The 19301-nt window shown below is 39.7% G+C and overlaps 5 non-coding genes across 5 annotated transcripts; all 5 read right to left on the bottom strand.

Annotated features, from left to right (window-relative positions):
• Positions 1–8389: 8389 nt before the first annotated feature.
• Positions 8390–8472, bottom strand: LOC111819822 (small nucleolar RNA SNORD116). Its single transcript, XR_002823399.1, has one exon. It is a non-coding gene; the product is annotated as a small nucleolar RNA SNORD116 (small nucleolar RNA).
• Positions 8473–10780: 2308 nt separating this feature from the next.
• LOC111819823 (small nucleolar RNA SNORD116) lies at positions 10781–10862 on the bottom strand. Its single transcript, XR_002823400.1, has one exon. It is a non-coding gene; the product is annotated as a small nucleolar RNA SNORD116 (small nucleolar RNA).
• A 2026-nt stretch (positions 10863–12888) lies between these two features.
• LOC111819821 (small nucleolar RNA SNORD116) lies at positions 12889–12980 on the bottom strand. The gene has a single exon (XR_002823398.1). It is a non-coding gene; the product is annotated as a small nucleolar RNA SNORD116 (small nucleolar RNA).
• A 2448-nt stretch (positions 12981–15428) lies between these two features.
• LOC111819880 (small nucleolar RNA SNORD116) lies at positions 15429–15520 on the bottom strand. The gene has a single exon (XR_002823450.1). It is a non-coding gene; the product is annotated as a small nucleolar RNA SNORD116 (small nucleolar RNA).
• A 2439-nt stretch (positions 15521–17959) lies between these two features.
• LOC111819881 (small nucleolar RNA SNORD116) lies at positions 17960–18051 on the bottom strand. The gene has a single exon (XR_002823451.1). It is a non-coding gene; the product is annotated as a small nucleolar RNA SNORD116 (small nucleolar RNA).
• Between the last annotated feature and the right edge of the window lie 1250 nt (positions 18052–19301).

Raw genomic sequence — 19301 nt, forward strand, 5'->3', positions numbered from 1 at the left:
AAGAGATACTATTTCACTCCCACTATGATGCCGAAGCTAAGCGGAAAGAAAAGGAAAATAACAAATGTTGGTGAGGATGTAGGGAAACTGGAACCCTTATCCATTGCTGGTGGGAATACAAAATGGTACAATCATTGTGAAAAACAGTGTGGCAGTTCCTCAAACAACTAAAAACACAACTACAATATAACCCAGCAATTCCAGTCCTAGGTATATACCCTAGGGATCTAACAGGTAACACAAACAGACATTAAGTACTCCTATGTTCACTGCAGCATTATTTACGAGTGCAAAAGAATGGACACAATCTAAGGGCCCAACAATGGACAAATGGATAAGCAAAATATGGTACACACATAAAATAAAATACCTCTCAGCCATAAAGAATAACAAGTTCCCAAAACATCTTGCAACGTGGACGAATCTGGAGGACATTATGCTGAGCAAAGCAAGTCAAACACAAAAAGACAAATATTGTATGATCTCACTTTTATGAAATGAGAAGAACAGGTAAATATACAGAGACCAATGTTCATTGTTGGTTACCAGGGGTGAGGGAGGTGGGAGGGAAGAGGGGGAGGTATTCCCTAGGTGGTAGTGACTTTTCAATTATGGTGGCAATCAATGTGGGTGAAGTTTGCACAGCTTGACTAATGTAATTGATGTCTATAAGCTGCACACAAGAAAAAAAGATGAATTGGCAAATGTTATGATTTTCCAAAAATAAAAAAAACCGGTGTGGGCTATAGATGCTGATAGTAACAGACATAACCAATATCCTCACAGGATTAGTTCTTTTGATTTGATGGCTTATGGTCACAGTCTCGTGGGACAATCCAGTCAACTGACATAACATAATTCTAAAGTTTATGTTCTACATCCCAGTATGGTAAATAGTGTCTGAGGTCTTAAAAGCTTATGATCAGGCATCTAAAATACAACTATTGGTCTCTATTTGTCTGGAACAAAAGAGAAAGAAGGAAACCAAAGAATCAGAGAAGGAACTGGACTATAGGACAATTGTCTCCATGAACCATGGCCTCTTCTACCTTGAGACCAGAACTAGATGTTGCCTGGCCACCACTACCAAAGGTTCTGACCAGATCATAATAGATGGATCCTGACAGAAAGAAAGGAAAATGTGGAACTTCAAACTCTTGGAGAATCCAGACTTACTGGACCTATTGAGGCTGGAGGAGTCTCTTAGAGTATTAGCCTAAGTTACTCTTTAAATCTTGAATCAAAATTATTACCTGAAGTGACCTTTCAACTAAGAAATAGTTTAACCCAAAAAGTAAACACTGTCAACCTTGAGTATTGCACTCTTTAAAAAAAATTATCTATATAAGACTATATAGACAACAGACACTCTAAAGCATAGACAAGAAGGTTGTGGGGCATGGAATTTAAATCAATGGGAGTGAAACAACTAGAAGAGAAATAAAGAGAATGTTGATACAATGTGAAGAACTTAACTAATGTCACTGATCATTACGTCTAGAAACTGTTGAATAGGAATAGGTTTTGCTGTGCTTATTTTCACCAAAAATATTATTTAAAAATAAATACAATAAAATATTTCCATCCTACATATTTTTAACACACTTTATACTTCTTCAGAAATTTTAGGTTCCAAGAAAAATGACACAGAAGTCACAGTTTCACCGTACTTAGTGTCATGGCCCTTAAAATGCCTGCGTTTACATATTCATCCCAATCACCCTCCCAATGATAACTTTTACTGTCTCTATAAGCTGTGCCTTTTCCAGAATGTCATATAGTTGGAAATCATATAGTACGTAGCTTTTTCAGACTGTCTTTTTTCACTTAGCAATATGGATTTAAGTTTCCTTCACTTCTTAATTCCTTGAGAGCAAATTTCTTTTTATCATTACTGTATTTTTATGCAAATAACATGTGCCTTCTACTTTTGTTTGCTAACCAAGCCCTCCAACATGCAAGGTAGTTTCCTAAATGCAGCTTTGACAATTTTTTTTTTTACATGCTTCAGTAGGAAAAGAAAAAAAATTAGTACAGCATGCTTGTGAAAATACCTCGAAGGAGGAGGGCAAGGTTAGAAAACAACCATAAAAGACACACATTATTTGCGTAAAAATACGGTAAATACTCCTCCATTGTGTAACTGTACCACAGTTTATCCATTCATCTTCGAAGGAAAACTTGGTTCCTTTCAATTTTTTGGCAATTATGAATAAAGCTGTTAGAGACATTCAATTGTAGGTTTTTGTGTGGACATAAGATTTCAATTTATTTGGGGAAATATTGGAGCCCTGGTGATGCAGTGGTTATAGGCTCACTACTAACCAAAAGGGCAGCAGTTGGAATCCAACAGCCGCTCCTTGGTAACTCTATGGGGAAGCTCTACTCTGTCCTATAGGGTTACTATGAGTCGTGGCAACAGGTTTGGGTTTGGGTTTGGGTTTTGGGAAATATCTAGGAACACAACTGCTGTATTGTATGCTAAGACTACGTTTAGCTTTGTAAGAAATTGCCAGTCTGTCCTCCAAAGTAGCTGTACCATTTTGCATTCTCATCAGTAGTGAATGAGAGTTCCTACTGCTCCACATTCTCACCAGCATTTGGAATTATCAGTATTTTGAATTTTAGCCATTTTATGGACCAAAACATACCAATCATTGTGAAGACAGCACAGGACTGGGCCAACATTTCATTGTTATGTAAGACTGCCATGAGTCAGAGCCGACTCGATGGCAACTAACAAGAACAAACAGGTGTGTGTAGTGGTATCTCATGTTGTTTTAATTCCCATTTCCCTAATGACATATGAAAGAGCCCTGGTGGAGCAGTGGTTCAGTACTCAGCTGCTAACTGAAATGACAGTAGTTCACACCCACCAGTGGCTCCACGGGAGAAAGATGCAGTAGTCAGCTTCCATAAAAATTAGAGCATGGGAAACCCTATGGGGCAGTTCCACTGTGTCCTATAGGGTTGCTATGAGTTGGAGTTGACTCCATGGCAGTGGGTTTGGTTGGTTTTAATGATATATGATGTTCAGCAACTTTATATATGCTCACCTGCCATCTGTATATCTTCTTTGGTGAGGTCTCTGCTGAAATCTATTGTCTGTTTTTAAAGTAGGCTTATTTTCCTATTGTTGAGTTCTAAGTGTTCTTTGCGGATCTTGGAAGGAAGCCCTGTATCAGATATGTGTCTTGAAATATTTTCTCCCAGGCTTTTCATTCTCGTAACAGTATCATTCACAGACTGGAAGGTTTTACATTTAAGGAAGTCTAATTTATCAAATATTCCTTTTATAGATCATACTTTTCGTGCTATATCTAAAAGTCATTGTCAAACCCAAAGTCACCTAGATTTTCTCCTAGAAGATTTCTGTTTAACATAGGTCTGTGATCCATTTTAAGTTAATTATTGTGAAAGGTGTAAGGTCTAGATTCATTTTTTTTTTTTGCATGTAGATGTCCAGTTGTTCCAGAACCATTTGTTGAAAAGAGTATCTATTCTCAATAGATTTGTCTTTGCTCCTTTGTCAAATATCAGTTGACTGTATCTGTCGGGTTTAGTACTGGGCTCTCTATTCTGTTTCATTCATCTATTTGTCTTTTATTTTGCTGATATCACACTATGTTGATCAGTGTAGCTTAGAAGCCAAGTCTTGAAGTTGAGTTGTGTCATTCCTCCAACTTTGTTCTTCGGTATTGTGTTGGCTATTCTATTTCTTCAAAAAGAAAGTCTGAGCAGCATTGCACATTAACACCTTCTGGAATCTATAAGATCAGTAGTGATGTTTTCTTTTTCATTCATGACTTTGGTAATTTGTATCTTCTATCTTTGTTTCTTGGTCAGTCTACTAAAGGCTTGTCAATTTCATTAATCTTTCCAGAACACTGACTTTTAGTGTTATGGATGTTCTCCATACTTTTTGTCTGTTATATATGTCATTGACTTCTACTCTATTATCATTTACTTCCTTTATTTTTCTAGTTTAGTATTTTTCTTGTTTCTTAAGGTAGAAGCTTAGGTTATTAATTTGATGTAGTTCTTCCTTTCTAATATAGGTATTTAAAGCTATTAATTTCCCTTTAAGTCTTCTTTAGCTGTATCTCATAAATACTAACATGCTGTTCTTTCATTTTCATTCAATTCAAAATGTTTTCTAATTTCTCTTATGATTTATATCTTTGACCCATGGGTTACTTATAAGTGTGTTAATTTCCAAATATTTGGAGATTTCTCATATTTCTTGCTATTTTGATTTCTAGTTTAAATTCTCCTATGGTCATAGAGGAGGCTTGGTGGCCCAGTGGATAAATGCTTGGCTGCTAACCGAAGGCTGGTGGTTCAAACCCACCAGCTGCTCCCCAGAAGAAAGATGTGATAGTCTGTATCTGTAAAGATTACAGCCTTGGAAACTCTATGGGGCAGTTCTACTCTGTCCTATAGGGTCTCTATGAGTAAATTTGACTAGATGGCAATGAGTAATGGTCATAGAATATGCTCTGCGTGATTTCAACCTTTGAGTTATTGAGACTGTTTTTATAGCCTAAAATATGGTCTAGCTTAGAGAATTTTCCATGTGTGCTTGAAAATAATTTGTATTCTGCTGTTTTTGGGTACAGTGTTTTAAATATGTCAGGTCAAGTTGGTTGATGAAATTGCTCAAGCCTTCTATAACCTCACTTATTTTTTTGTTTAATTATTCTATCAATTATTAAGAAGAGGGTATTTATTGAAGTCTCTAGCTATTACTGTTTTCTCGTGTATTTTTACCTTCAATTGTGTCTGTTTTTTTCTATATGTATTTTGGGGCACTGTCATTAGGTGTGTATATGTTTACAATTGTCATATATTCCAGATGAATCAATCCTTCTATTAGAATGTAATATTCTTCTTTGTCTCTAGTTACTTTATTTTTTTTAACCATAAAGTCTATTTTCTCTGATATCAGTACAGTCACTCCAGCACTTTTTAGGTTATTGTTTGTATGGTATAGCTTTTAACTATCCTTTTACTTAAAACTATTTGTGTCTTTTAATCTAAAGAATCTCTTTTGTAAATATATAGTTGTAGTGTGTATGTGTGTGTCTCTCTGTGTGTGCATTTATGCAGTCTCAGAGTCTCTGCCTTTTGACTGGAGTAGTTAATCCATTTACATTTAATGTAATTGTTGATATGGTTGGATTTATGTCTTCCATTTTCCATCTGTTTTCTGTAAGTCTTATATCTTTGTTGTTCCTGTCTTCTTCCTTAACTGCCATCTTTTGTGTTAAACAGATGTTTTCTAGCTTGCTATTTTAATTATTTTGTGGTTTTTTACTATTTTTGAGTTGTTTTCTTTGTAGTGGTTCTAGGGTTCACAAAGTCTTAATATATCACAATCTACTCTAGATTAATGTTAACTTTTTTATATGAGATTTTATGACTTTCAACAGACATATGTATCTTTTTCTGCATATCCTCAAGTCTGTTGAGTTTCTTAGTTGTATAGATTAAGGTTTTGTCAAATTTTTAAATTTTCAATCAATATTTCTTCAGATATATGTATTTTTTATTTCTCCTTCTCTCTATCCTCTACTAGGACTCTCACTGTAATTATATTGGCAGACTTGAGGTATGACACAGGCCTCTGAGACTCTTCATTATTTTTTTCATTCTGTTCTTCAAAGTGGATAATTTCTATATGTCTACCTTTATGTCGAGGAGCTGAGTGGCACAAATAGTTTGTGACTGGCTGCTAAGCAAAAGGTTGGCAGTTTAAACCCACCCAGAGGGTCCAAGAAAGAAAGGCATAGTGATCTGCTTTTGTAAAGATTACTGCCAAGAATTCTACTCTGTAACAAGAGGTTGCCATGAGTTGGAGGCTGACCTGATGGCAGCTAACAACAGCAACAAACCTTTATGTTTACTGATTACTTATTCTGTCATCTCAAATCTGCTGTCAAATTTCTCTAAGTAACTTTTCCATTTAATTTATATTACTTTTTACTTGTACAGTTTCTATTTAGTTCTTTTTTATAGTTTCTACTTTGTCATTTATATTCTCTGGTTGATGAGTCATTGTCATCATATGTTACTTTTATTAGTTAAATTAAAAGTATACAGGATTATGCCACATCTGATTCCACTCAGTATGAACAAATCAGCTCAGGTAGGACCAACACATGTATACTAACTACTGTATAGCCAAAGTGTTCTGGGAACATGAGAGGGGTCAAGGAAAACACTCACCCTCTCACCATGAGTAACTTTTCCATCTTCCTGTCAGGCTGACATTAACCAGGCCAAACTGCGGAGGACTCCTGACATTCAGGCAAACTCCCCCCTCAATGGGCACAAACAATCCACTGCCACACTGTCTAGGAATTCCCTCACAGCACTCTCCATGTCCAATTCTTTTATCAGGGGCCACAGAGAAGACAAAGGGCAAAAGTCCTGGAAATGAAACAAACATAAGCCTCCAATGACTCACCATAATTTTAATAAAAAGTCTCATCTTGTTTATATAAAAAGATACTCCCACAAACCAAGTCAATTCATAATTAGCTTAATAAAAAACACTGAAACAACTCTGGAAAATAAATACAACAAAAATTGAGATGTTATCACTGGAGTGCATCAATTTGTTCCTTCCCAGAGAAGGGAACTGGTTCCCAATGACTTCATTGGTGTGGCAGTGAGAATTCCATATACCAACAATTTTCCTTCAAGGCCTTCATTATGACTTACATTCTACAAAGCATGGGGGTGGGGGAATTAGGGAATTTGAGAACCAAAAACTTCCTAATGGAATACAAAGTGGTAAGAGCATCCAGTGATTACACCATAGATATTGACTTGACTGACTCTATGACAAGAACAACTGGTCTCATTCCTCAGAACAGCAAATTATACAATGAACTTTTTTCGAATACCTCAGGCAAGAAGATCTTCCAACACACTGTACCCAGCAACATTTATTAGAGCTATGATTTTTTATTTAATGCTATATGAAACCTATTGAGAACATATAAAGTGTAACTAATGCAATCCACAAAAAAAACCTGAGTTTAAAAAAAATTAATAATTGCACAAATAAAAATATATAATGCCAAATCTACTGGAAGCTAGTGGACAAATATCTTGAAATTGCTCCATTGATAAAATGAAGGAAAAAAAAAAAAAAAAAACTCCAATACACATGACTCAGATAGCAAGAAAATTAGAAAATGCTATGAAGATATCTGATAGTAATACTATCAATTTCTGTATATTATTTCACTTGAGATAGAAATTAAAAAGAGAAAAGTTTAAAATCTCTTTAAATCTGACTAAAAGCCTACAAGAAACTGATTATCAGTCAGAATATTCTGGCATCTAAGAAATATGTGTGACTGACTCAAATGTAGGTACAACCAATTCCTACACATCTCACTAGTCATTTGCTGATTCTCCGGTGCTCGTTCACAACAAATATATCTATGATGCCAGCCCAACACTCAAAGAGTTGCCATGTAACCCCAAAATTATATATTTACAGAGTTCTGTACAATTCAATTCCTCTAATACATGAAAGCAGCTAGCGGAGTCCTTGTTTCTAGCACTTCGCTGACTAAACTGAACATGCCCCTCCACGTATTTTACTTACAGTGGGTCTTCATGCTAAACCTCCTTCTCACAAAGTGACTGTACCACTAATTTTGTTCAGATTCCAAGAAGAGTCATTATTTTAGTCAACACTAATTCAGGCATGTGTATAAAGAGGACCCAGAGCCCGAGAAAAGTGGCAAGCCACTGAGCACTCAGGGGTGTGTCACCCCTGGACTCATTAACTCACACTATTCAGTTGGGGACCAGGCATCCCAGTCAATGAGCAAGGACTCACATACAGCTGATAGCATGGCCAGAGACTTAACTGTCATTGGAGTATGACATGAGTATGTCAGTATGTTCAGGACACAATACTTACCATCATGAGAATTCCCACCGGCTCTTGAGGATGAGACAAATGACATATTTATGATGGTGTCCTTCATGCCATGTCTTGAGGGAATTAAGTAACTCATATGAAAATCTATGTTTGGACCAGGACCACCTGTAGGAAGAGAATAAAATTTGGGAAAGATAAGATACATATATCTTGGCCAACCAAGAACAATTATAGAGTTCACTAATACACTTGCATATAAAATATATAGTATTTAAAACATACAGTATGTATGCTGCTGGCGCAGAACTCATAAAGTTACCATTTAACCCATAAAATAGATATTCATAACCTTCATATAATTTAATTCCTCTAATACACACAAGCATGATAGCTGTCAAATAACACAGTCCTTGTTGGTAGCACTGAGCTGACCGAACTGAACATGCCCCTCCTCATATTTTACTTGGGGTGGGTCTCCATGCTGGACCCTAGTTTCACAGAAGTGAGTTTGTCACTCATTTTGTTCAGATTCCAATGAGATCCATTATTTTAGTCATCATTGATTCAGGCATGTTCATAAAGGGGACCCAGACCTGATATAAGTGGCAGACACTGAGCACTCAGGAGTGCATCACCCTGAGACTCAATGACCCACACTATTCAGTCATGGGGACCAGGCATCCCAGTCAGTGACTCAGGCCCCAAGGCTGATAGCAAAGCCAGAGTCTTACTGTCACTGGAGCATTACATCATTTCTAAGAGGAAAGTCCAGTATCTTATGGACAAAATGCTTACTGTGTGAGAATTCCACCTGGCTCTTGAGCATGTGATGACAGACTTATTCCTGAAACTCTCCTTCAAGTCATGTCTTCAGAGAAGGTAAATAACTCTTTCATAGGAAATCTCGTGCTTGGACTATGTTGACCTGTGGGAAGAGAGTAAAAATATGGAAAGATGAGAAATACGTACCTTCCACGGTCACCAGTGACAAGATGGTAGAGTTCACTAAAGTACCTACATATAAAATGTACTAAATTATTGCTCTACTAGGACATTTCTCATGACATTCAAAACACCATCCCTGTGTTAGTTTAGATAACACAACACCTGTACGACAAGATCAATTATGCTCTCTCCTTGAATAGTGTATTATAGAAAGTCATTTTTCCCTAAGACGTTTTTCTAAAAGTTTCCCCAGAACTTCCTCCTCAACAAAATTCATTATATCTAGGATCTCCCATTAAAACAATACGAAACCAGTGCCCCCCAAACTATTGCCCTGAGAAAATCTTTAAACTTTAAAACGAAACTTTCTCCTGAAGTTACTTTAAACCTAACAATAGTTTAATTAGAAAAGAATTTCCACCTTGACTACTGAGTTCTTTTAAAGAATTATCTATATGAGACCAAACTGACAAGAGCAAAGATTAGATAAGAAGCTTAGGGGACAGTGAGCTTGTGTTGATGATGATGAAACAATTCAGAAAACGATATCGAGAAACGTGACGCACTTGAAGAATATAACCAATATCACTGAATTGTACATGTAGAAATTGAGTTGACGTATGTTTTGCTAAAAGAAAAAGAAAAACAAACAAACAAACAAAAAACCCCTGCCCTAGGGATATACATCAAGTTCCAGGATACACCCTAGAAGTAAGGTCAAAACTGAAATAAACCCATTATAACAAAGGCTAAGTTCAATCTTCACCAGAATTCAGGTGATCTGCCAGTAATTTAATTTCCAGTCAGAACAAAATTCAATATTCTTTAGAAAAAGACAACATAATCCAGAATATCTACAAAGTACAACCCACAATATCTGGTGTATAATAAATTACTAGATTAAAAGAATCAGGACAAAGTAAATAATAATTAAGATATAAAAGCACATACAGAGATGATCCAGATACTGGAGTTAGCAGGCAAGACTTCAAAATAACTAAAATTAATATGTTAAAGAAAATGGAAAATTGACAATGAGGATGAAAAGATGGAGGACATCAACAGAGAATTAGAATCTATTTTTTAAAGGATCAAGTAGATATCCAATGACTGCAAAATCCAGTATCAGAAATTAGGAATTTATTGGATTGTTTCACAACACAAGAGAAAACAATTAATGAACTTGAAGACAGATCAAAGAATATATCCAAATTGAAACACAGAGAGAATAAAAATGGGGAAAAAAAGTCATCTTAAATTAAACAAACAAATGAAAAGAACATATGAAACCCACTGAGGGTATATAAAATAGCCAAAGAAATTCACATTAAAAAACAAAAATTGGAAATTTAATCATTTCACGCCAAAAAATCACTAAATATACCATCTACTTGAGTTAGCAGTAAAGTTATTTACAAAATAAATAACTCCAATGATTAAAAAAAAAAAAAGTTCCAGCTCATTACTGGTTAGAAATCAAAACATACTACGAAGACATTCTACAAATAGAAACCACTCTTCAATTTTCATCTATTTATTTTACTTAATAGATAAATGACCAGTAAAAAGTCAAAATGCCACCACCCCCTTTTCTTTTTTTTTGAACTTCTGAAAGCCCTCAAGACTAATGGTCACTCACAAGATTAGGAATGTAAGAATAATGAGTGATGAGTGAACAGCTCATATTAAACACAACCATTTCCTACAGGTCTCACTTACTATTCATGTGCTGGTTTCCCAGTGCTTGTTTGCTACAAGTGGATATATGTTACAACCAAAAATCAAAGATTTGCCTTTAACCCCATAATTGGACATTCACAGAACTCTGAAAAATTCAATTCCTCTAATGTGTAAAGGCAGGTTAGCTTGTTAGTAGCACTTAACTGAACTCACCATCTACATATTTAGCTTAGGGTGGGTCTCAGTGATAGACCTCAGTGTCACAGAAATGATTTTATCACTCGGTTTGTTCATATCCAAGATCTGTTATTACTTTAGTCATCACTGATCCAGGCATTTATAAAGAGGACGCAGAGTCTGAAATAAGTGGCAGACACTGAGCATTCAGAAGTTCACCACCCTTGGAATCACTGACAGAGACCCAACAGCTGATAGCCTCTCAGAATCTTATTGTCATTGGGTTCTTACATATTCCTTAAGAAGTCAGTTATTTGCAGGACAAAAGTTGTGAAAATTCCTACTGGTCCTTGAGATGTGAATGATAGCAATGTTCCTGATTTTCTTCTTTAAGTAATATATAAAAGGCAAAAACTATGCTCTTTCATGAAAAAACCAGTGTCTAGTCCATGTCGACTTGAAAAATGACAATAAAAATGAGCAAAGATGACAAAGAAAAATATGCATTGGTCAACCAGATACATAACTGTGGGGATCACTAATACAATTTTATATAAAATGCATTAATTATTGCTCTACTAGGATGTTTTCCATGATATTAAAAAAAATCATATATTATCCTCTGCTTTCCAGCAGAGCAAATATTCTTCATAAATTTTCGCCTGACAATATCATTAGTTAATCAGACTGACCGCGTGTCTTAAATTTCCAGCGGGACGTAGGCCCTGTGTGCTATCCACTCACAATAAAACACTGTGGAACCGATCTGTGTAAACTAAACATCAGATATATGTTAGCCTCAAAGGTAATGCAATGGATTGTGGAGCAGGCAATCAGGAAAGCCATGATATGGGACAATAAGACAACCACCTAAAAATGACTCCCAGCACTTAAAACCTGCTGGATTTCCAAAACATGTCAATTTGCAGAGGCTGCACAGAGTTAGGCCACTAAGTGTGGACCCTATCATTTAGGCAGGACACCTGCATATGCAATACAATGTGTGACCAGGGATGTCAGGGAGTGTGCAGAGGGGTGCAGCCAAACCCTGAGCCCTCCCGTTACGAGGACATTCCCTGTTCCTCTGTCCTCTGTCAGACTGACCTGCACCAACCGGACTGCTGAGGACTCAGTGACATCAGGTCAAGCGCCTCCTTCTCTGGATGCAAACTTCCTTCTGCCACACTGGTAAGGAATTCTGAATCCATCACTCTCCACTGGGAATTCCTGTATGAGGTACAAGAAAAGAGGAAAAAGGGAAAAATACTGAAAATGAAGGTAAGAGAAGCTGCAGATGAATCACCAGAATATTAATGCTAACAATGTCTGGATGTGCAGACTCTTCATGAACCCTATTAAGTTACTGGTTCCTTAAAAAAGAAATAAAGATAACAAAGGAAAAAGGAACTCATTAAAAATTGGGATGCCATTATCAACTACATTATCTTATCCCTTCCACAAACGGGAACAGGTACCAAAGACAAAATCAAGATTTCATATGAAATTCAGTGAGGGCATGTGAGGAGAGGTTGATGGAATCTACATTAAAAAAAAAAAAATCAAGATTTTGAATCATAACCATTTCACCGAAAAAAAAAGTATAAATGCAGAATTTCCTAGTTCAGCACTCAAACTTGTACAAAATCACTCCATGGTTGACAAGGCAATGATTTGAAACCATGTGACTGGACAGATTCTTGCTTGAAATAAGCGTAGCTACGTGAACATCACATAATGTTTTTCGTTCTACACATTACAACTGACACTCATTTTCCTCGCCCAATGGACAAATGCGAAAATATCTTGCTAACTGCACGACATGAGACTATAAGCATAGCCTATGAGTGATTTCTTTCCTAGTAGTAGGGACTGGCAGCAGGGGTACGCCCAAAGAACAAAAAAATGGTCAGGACAGACCCATGCTACGGAATCATAGGGCCTATACTTCCTGGACACTCACTCATGTGCTCATTCAACCTGTACACGTGTCCACAAGCTTGCCCTCAATGTGCCGCCAATGCAGCAAGGAATCTGCTAGCCAATGAGGTCTGTAGCACTGGATGTTATCCTGTGCATAAAACTGGGCACTTCCAGAAGTTCTGGCAGAATTTGGGGCCACGAAGAGGAGCCAATGGATGTTGTCCCTCACTCTTGTATTGGCCAGAATCAGACAATGCGTTGCACCTCAGGTCGATGAGTGAGAGGGTGGGGGGTTTTCACGCATTTTTCTCAGATTTCCAAGGAATGTATATGTGGAAGTCATCATCGATCCAAGCACATTCATAAGCACTGGATTGTTCAAGGTGTAGTCTGTCCTTTTGGACAGCTGAAGAACTCAAAAGACTACCAGCAATATGGAGCTCCAGGGCCAAGGCATTGAGGGAAGAGAGGAGCCAATCCCCCTAAGAGGTGAAATTCCACATGCCATTAATGACACAGGAAGAAACAGGTCACTGTGGGTCTATGGAATCCTCGTGAGAATTCTGTCCCAGCACAAATATACTGACCTGCCCTGGGCGATCCATCGCCTGCATTCAGACCCGATGCCACCATTAGTCCAGTGACTCTGTACCCTCCACGGGATTGAAAGGCCACCTGGAATTTCCTTCAATCCACTTGGCTTTCATTCCACAAAAACTCCATCTGAAAAGGGTAAGAGGAAAGACAGTCACTCCTGAGATCCAGACACAAGTACAGAACAGGCAACAATCACAATGCCGTTGGTTTCCTGGGAGGACAGCCTGCAGCTATACTTTATTGATTTTGAATATGCAAAGAGGCATGCATGTAGGTATGAGTTACATCATACACATATGTATGTGTGCTTGTGCACATGCGTGTATTCAGAGAGCCACATCACACGGTACCAAACATTCGTTTTGAACAATCACCTGGTCAAAAACCCAACACGTGAACACCTGAAGAGCAGTGACCTGCAACATAAACGTGCCCGTCTTGACCACTTGTGCATGCTAAAAGGAGCCGTGTGCCTGGATAAATGGCTTTGTTTGAATGCACCCTGCCTCTTGCTCTACCTGCTACCTGAAAATAAGTTTGACAGTAACATCTATGTTATATCTTTGGAAGAAGTTGGAATTCAACTGCCCTTGGTCACACATTCATGAGCACCTGGCAATACAGACACTGTGAAAACATGCATCACCTCTAGTAAATAGGACAAGAAGCAGAACCTGCCCGGCTTACACGGTCAACACTGGTTCAAGCTTGCTCCTTGCTTCTCATAACTAAGGGAAAAATCCCCTAGCTACGCCCAGGCGCAAGCCTCAGCCGAGAGCTCAATGGGCAGGAACGGTATTAGGGGCTTGTGTCTCTAACAGGGAATTGGGCTAGTTCTCATTTTACTTGCCTTTCCACATTCTCTGAGTTTCAATGCAGTGGCAGCACAGGACACTTCACCACTCTCCTCACCTCCATGCAGGCCACACAACCACCGTGCAGTCTAACCTCAAGTTCCAATTCCTTCCTACTATATGCCCGGAGCCAAAAGGATAAATGCCAAGATCATCCTAATTTTGCATGATTGAAATGTGCAGACGTCAACATATCATCTATCACTCCTAAAACAGCTAAACTTCTCCAACCATAAAGACAGCAGAAACCAATGAAATGAAATGTCCCCCACAACTGAGGAGATTCTGATGAAGGTAAGATATAACTCTTCCCCTGCCAGTGAAATGCCCAGATGCTATGCAGCTCATTGCCCTGACTTCCAGGACTAAGTGCACTGAAACCAAGCCATATATTCCCTGTACTGACAAGTGAGATAGTGCTTCCTCGAACAATACATTCCCTGAAGAACCATGGAGGGAGAATGGGCAAACTGGAGACATGAATGAATACTCCTAGTTGGACTTTAACGACGGAAGGCGAGCCTATGCCAATGGATCTCTTCATCACTCCATAAAGACAACAACCAAGCTAAAACTTGGAAATATTCACAGCAGGCCATTCAAGGTTGAAGGACAGACTACATTCACCCATGCACATCCGCACATTCCATTCCAAGATCTCAGACCCCTCACTTCCAACTGAAAAGCACAGAAACATCTAGGCAAACCTTAGGGAAATAAATCTTCTGCCAAACATGTTAGGACACATAAACATTTTATTAGCAATTCTCCCTCCTTCCTTCTTCCTATGGCCAACAGGTGCCAAGGCATGTTGTCATAGCCAAAGACAAGACAATGATTCAGATCCATATGACTGGATTGGTTTTTGCCTGAAATAAGCAAAGCTACATAACCATCACATACTGTTTTTATATTCTACTTATCCTGTCTGAGACTCCTTCTCCTTGCCTAATAAAAAATGCGGAAAGATCTTGCTAATTACGTGACATCAGACTCCAAGCACAGCCTATGAGGCTTTTTTTCCTTATAATAGGGATTGGCAGCTAGCAGGCTTGCCGGAAGGACCAAAACCAGGGCAGGACAGAGCCATGCTTTGGAATCACGGGGACTACACCATCTAGACACTCACTTGAGTGCTCATTCAACCTGTACATGTGTGCACAATCTTGCCCTCATTGTGTGGACAACCTAGCAAGGAATCAGCTACCCAATGCGGTCTGTAGTACTGGATGTTATCCTGTGCACAAAACTGGGCACTTCCAGAAGTTCTGGCAGAATTTGGGGCCATGAAGAGGAGCCAATAGATGTTGTCCCTCACTCATGTACTGGCCAGAATCAGACAATGTGCTGGACCTCATGTCAATGAGCGAGACGGTAGGGGGTTTTCACTCGTTTTGTTCAGATTTCCAAGGAATGTATATGTGGAAGTCATCATCGATCCAAGCACATTTATAAGCACTGGATTGTTCAAGGTGTAGTGTGTCCTTCTGGACAGCTGAAGAACTCAAAAGACTGCCAGCAACATGGAGCTGAGTCACTGAGGTAGACAGGATCCAATCCCCTCAAGAGGTGAAATTCCACATGCCATCAGTGTCATGGGAAGAAATAGGTCACTGCTGGCCTATGGAATCCTCATGAGAATTCGGTCCAGGTACAAATATACTGACCTGCCCTGGGCGATCCATAGCCTGCATTCTGACCCGACACCGCCATTAGTCCAGTGACTCCATACCCTCTGCGGGATTGAAAGGCAAACTTGAATTTCCTTCAATCCACTTGGCTTTCATTCCAGACAAATTCCATCTAAAAAGTGTAAAAGGAAAGAGAGGCACTCCTGAGATCCAGACACAAGTACAACACAGGCAACAATCACAACACCGTTGCTCTCCCAGGAAGATGGCCTGGGGCTGTACTTCACTGACTTTGAATAGAGGCAGGCATGTAGGTACGAGTGACATAATATACGTATATATGTCCGCTTGTGCAAGTGTGTCTATTAAGAGAGCTACGTCACATGGTAAAAAACATTCATTTTGGACGACCACCTGGTCAAAAACCCAACATGCGAACACCTGAAGGGCAATGGCCTGAGCATAAACGTGCCTGTCTTGACCACTTGTGCATGCTAAAAGGGGCCGTGTGCCCTGGATAAATGGCTTTGTTTGAATGCACCCTGCCTCTTGCTCTACCTGCTACCTGAAAATGAGTTTGATAGTGACATTGGTGTTATATGTTTGGAAAAGTCAGAATTCAACTGCCCTTGGTCACACACTCACGAGCACCACAGACACTGGGAAAACATGCTGCACCTCTGGTAAATAGGACAAGAAGCAGAAGCTGCTAGGTTTACACGGTCAACACTGATTCAAGCTTGCTCCTTGTTCCTCATAACTAAGAGAAAAAGCCCCTAGCTACGCCCAGGTGCAAGCCTCAGCCGAGAGCTCAATGGGTAGGAACAATATTGGGGGCTTGTGTCTCTAACAGGGAACTGGGCCAATTCTCACTTTACTTGCCTTTCCACATTCTCTGAGCTTCAATGCTGTGGCAGCACAGGACACTTCACCACTCTCCTCACCACACACAGGTATCACCTCCATGCAGGCCACACAACCACCCTGCAGTCTAACCCCAAGTTGCAATTTTTGCTACATACAATCCCAAGGACAAAAGGATGAAAGCCAAGATCATCCTGAACTTACATGACTGAAACAGGCAGATGTCAACATATCATCTATCACCCCTAAAACATCTAAACTTCCTCAACTACAAAGACAGCAGACACCAACGAAGTGAACGTCCCCCACAACTGAGGAGATTCTGATGAAGGTAAGGTACAACTCTTCCTCTGCCAGTGAAATGCCCAAATGCTATGCAGCTCATTGCCCTGACTTCCAGGACTAAGTGCACCAATGCCAAGTCATATATTCCCTGTGCTGACAAGTGAGATAGGCCTTCCTTGAAAAACACCTTCCTGGAAGAACCATGGAGGGAGAATGGGCAAACTGGAGAGACGAATGAATGCCCCCAGCTGGACTTTAACGATGGAAGGCAAACCAATGCCAATGGATCTCTTCAATGCTCCATAAAGACAACAACTGAGCTAAGAACTCAGAAATATCCTCAGTAGGCCATTCAAGGTCAAAGGACAAACTACACTCACCCACGCACATCTGCACACACCTTCCAGGAACTATACATCAGACCCCTCACTTCCAAATAGAAACACACAGGCCAACCATAGGGAAAAATCCTCTGCCAGACACACTTTAGGAAACATAAACACTTTATTAGCAATCCTCCCTCTTTCCTTCTTCCCATGCCCAGCAGACGCCATGGTCCGTTTACATAGCCATACACAAGGCAATGATTCGAATCCCCATGACTGAGCTGGTTCTTAGGTGAAAAACGTGCAGGGTACATGACCATCACATATTGTTTTTCGTTGTACGTATCCTATCTGAGACTTTTTTTTCTTGTCCAATAAAAAAATATAGAAAGATCTTCCTAATTGCATGACATGAGACTCTTGCATAACCTATGAGGCCCTTTCCTTGTAGTAGTAGGGACTGGCAGCTAGCTGGTATGCCCAAAGGACCCAAAACAGGCCAGGACAGACCCAGGCTGCTGGTTCACGGGGCCTGTACTGCCTAGACACTCACTCACTCGTGTGCTCATTCAACCTGTACATGTGTGCACGAGTTTGCCCTCGTTGTGTGGCCAACCCAGCAAGGAATATGCTAGTCAATGAGGTCTATAGGAATGGATGTCACCATGTGTGCAAAACTGGGCACTTCCGTAAGTTCTGGCAGAATTTGGGGCCACGAAGGAGAGCGAATGGATGTCGCCCCTCACTCGTGTAACTGGCCAGAATCAATGTGCCAGACCTCAGGTTGATGAGTCAGACGGTAGGGGTTTTTCACTCATTTTGTTCAGATTTCCAAGGAATGTATAAGTGGAAGTCATCATCGATCCAAGCACATTTATAAGCACTGGATTGTTCAAGGTGTAGCCTGTCATTTTGGACAACTCAAAACACTGCCAGCAACATGGAGCTTCACGACCAATGCAATGAGCGAAGACAGGAGTCAATCCACTCAAGAGGAGAACTTCCACATGCCATTAATAATGTGGGAAGAACACGTCACTGCAGGCCTATGGAATCCTCGTGAGAATTCCATTCTGGCACAAGTATACTGACCTGCCCTGGGCGATCCATAGCCTGCATTCAGACCCAAGGCCGTCATTAGTCCAGTAACTCCATAACCTCTGTGAGATTGAAAGGCAACCTGGAATTTCCTTGGATCCACCTGGCTTTCTTTCCAGAGAACCTCCATCTGAAAAGTGTAAGAGGAAAGAGAGGCATTCCTGAGATCCAGACACAAGTACAACACAGGCAGCAATCACAACACCACTGGTTTCCCAGGTGAAGAGCCTGCTATGTACAATTCCAACAACAAAAGGATGAAAACCAAGATTATCCTGAACTTACATGATTGAAACAGGCAGACGTCAATATATCATCTATCACTTCTAAAACGGCTGAACTTCTTCAACCATAATGGCAGCAGAAACCAATGAAATGAATGTCCCCCACAACTGAGGAAATTCTGATGAAGGTAAGGTACAACTCTTCCCCTGCCAGTGAAATGCCCAGATGCTATGCAGCTCATTGCCCTGACTTCCAGGACTAAGTGCACCAATGCCAAGTCATATATTCCCTGTGCTGACGAGTGAGATAGGCCTTCCTCGAACAACACCTTTCCGGAGAACCATGGGGGGCGGGTGGGGAATGGGCAAACTGGAGACATGAATGAATGCTCCCAGTTGGACTTTAACAACGGAAGGCAAGCCTATGCCAATGGATCTCTTCAACACTCCATAAAGACAACAACCGAGCTAACAACTTTGAGATATTCACAGTAGGCCATTCAAGGTCAAAGGACAAACTAAACACACCCACATACATCTGCAAATTCCCTTCCAGGAACTGTATCTCAGACTCCTCACTTCCAAACTGAAAAGCACAGAAACACACAGGCAAAACTTAAGGAAAAAATCCTCCACCAAACACAATTTAGGACACATAAACACGTTATTAGCAATTCTCCCTTACCTTCTTCCCATGGCCAACAGATGCTATGGCACGTTTCCATAGCCATACACAAGGCAATGATTCAAATGCATGTGACTAGATTTGTTCTTTCATGAAATGAGCATAGCTA

The sequence above is a fragment of the Trichechus manatus genome, unplaced genomic scaffold (assembly GCF_000243295.1).
Source record: "Trichechus manatus latirostris isolate Lorelei unplaced genomic scaffold, TriManLat1.0 scaffold00019, whole genome shotgun sequence".
NCBI classification, from domain to species: Eukaryota; Metazoa; Chordata; class Mammalia; order Sirenia; family Trichechidae; genus Trichechus; species Trichechus manatus.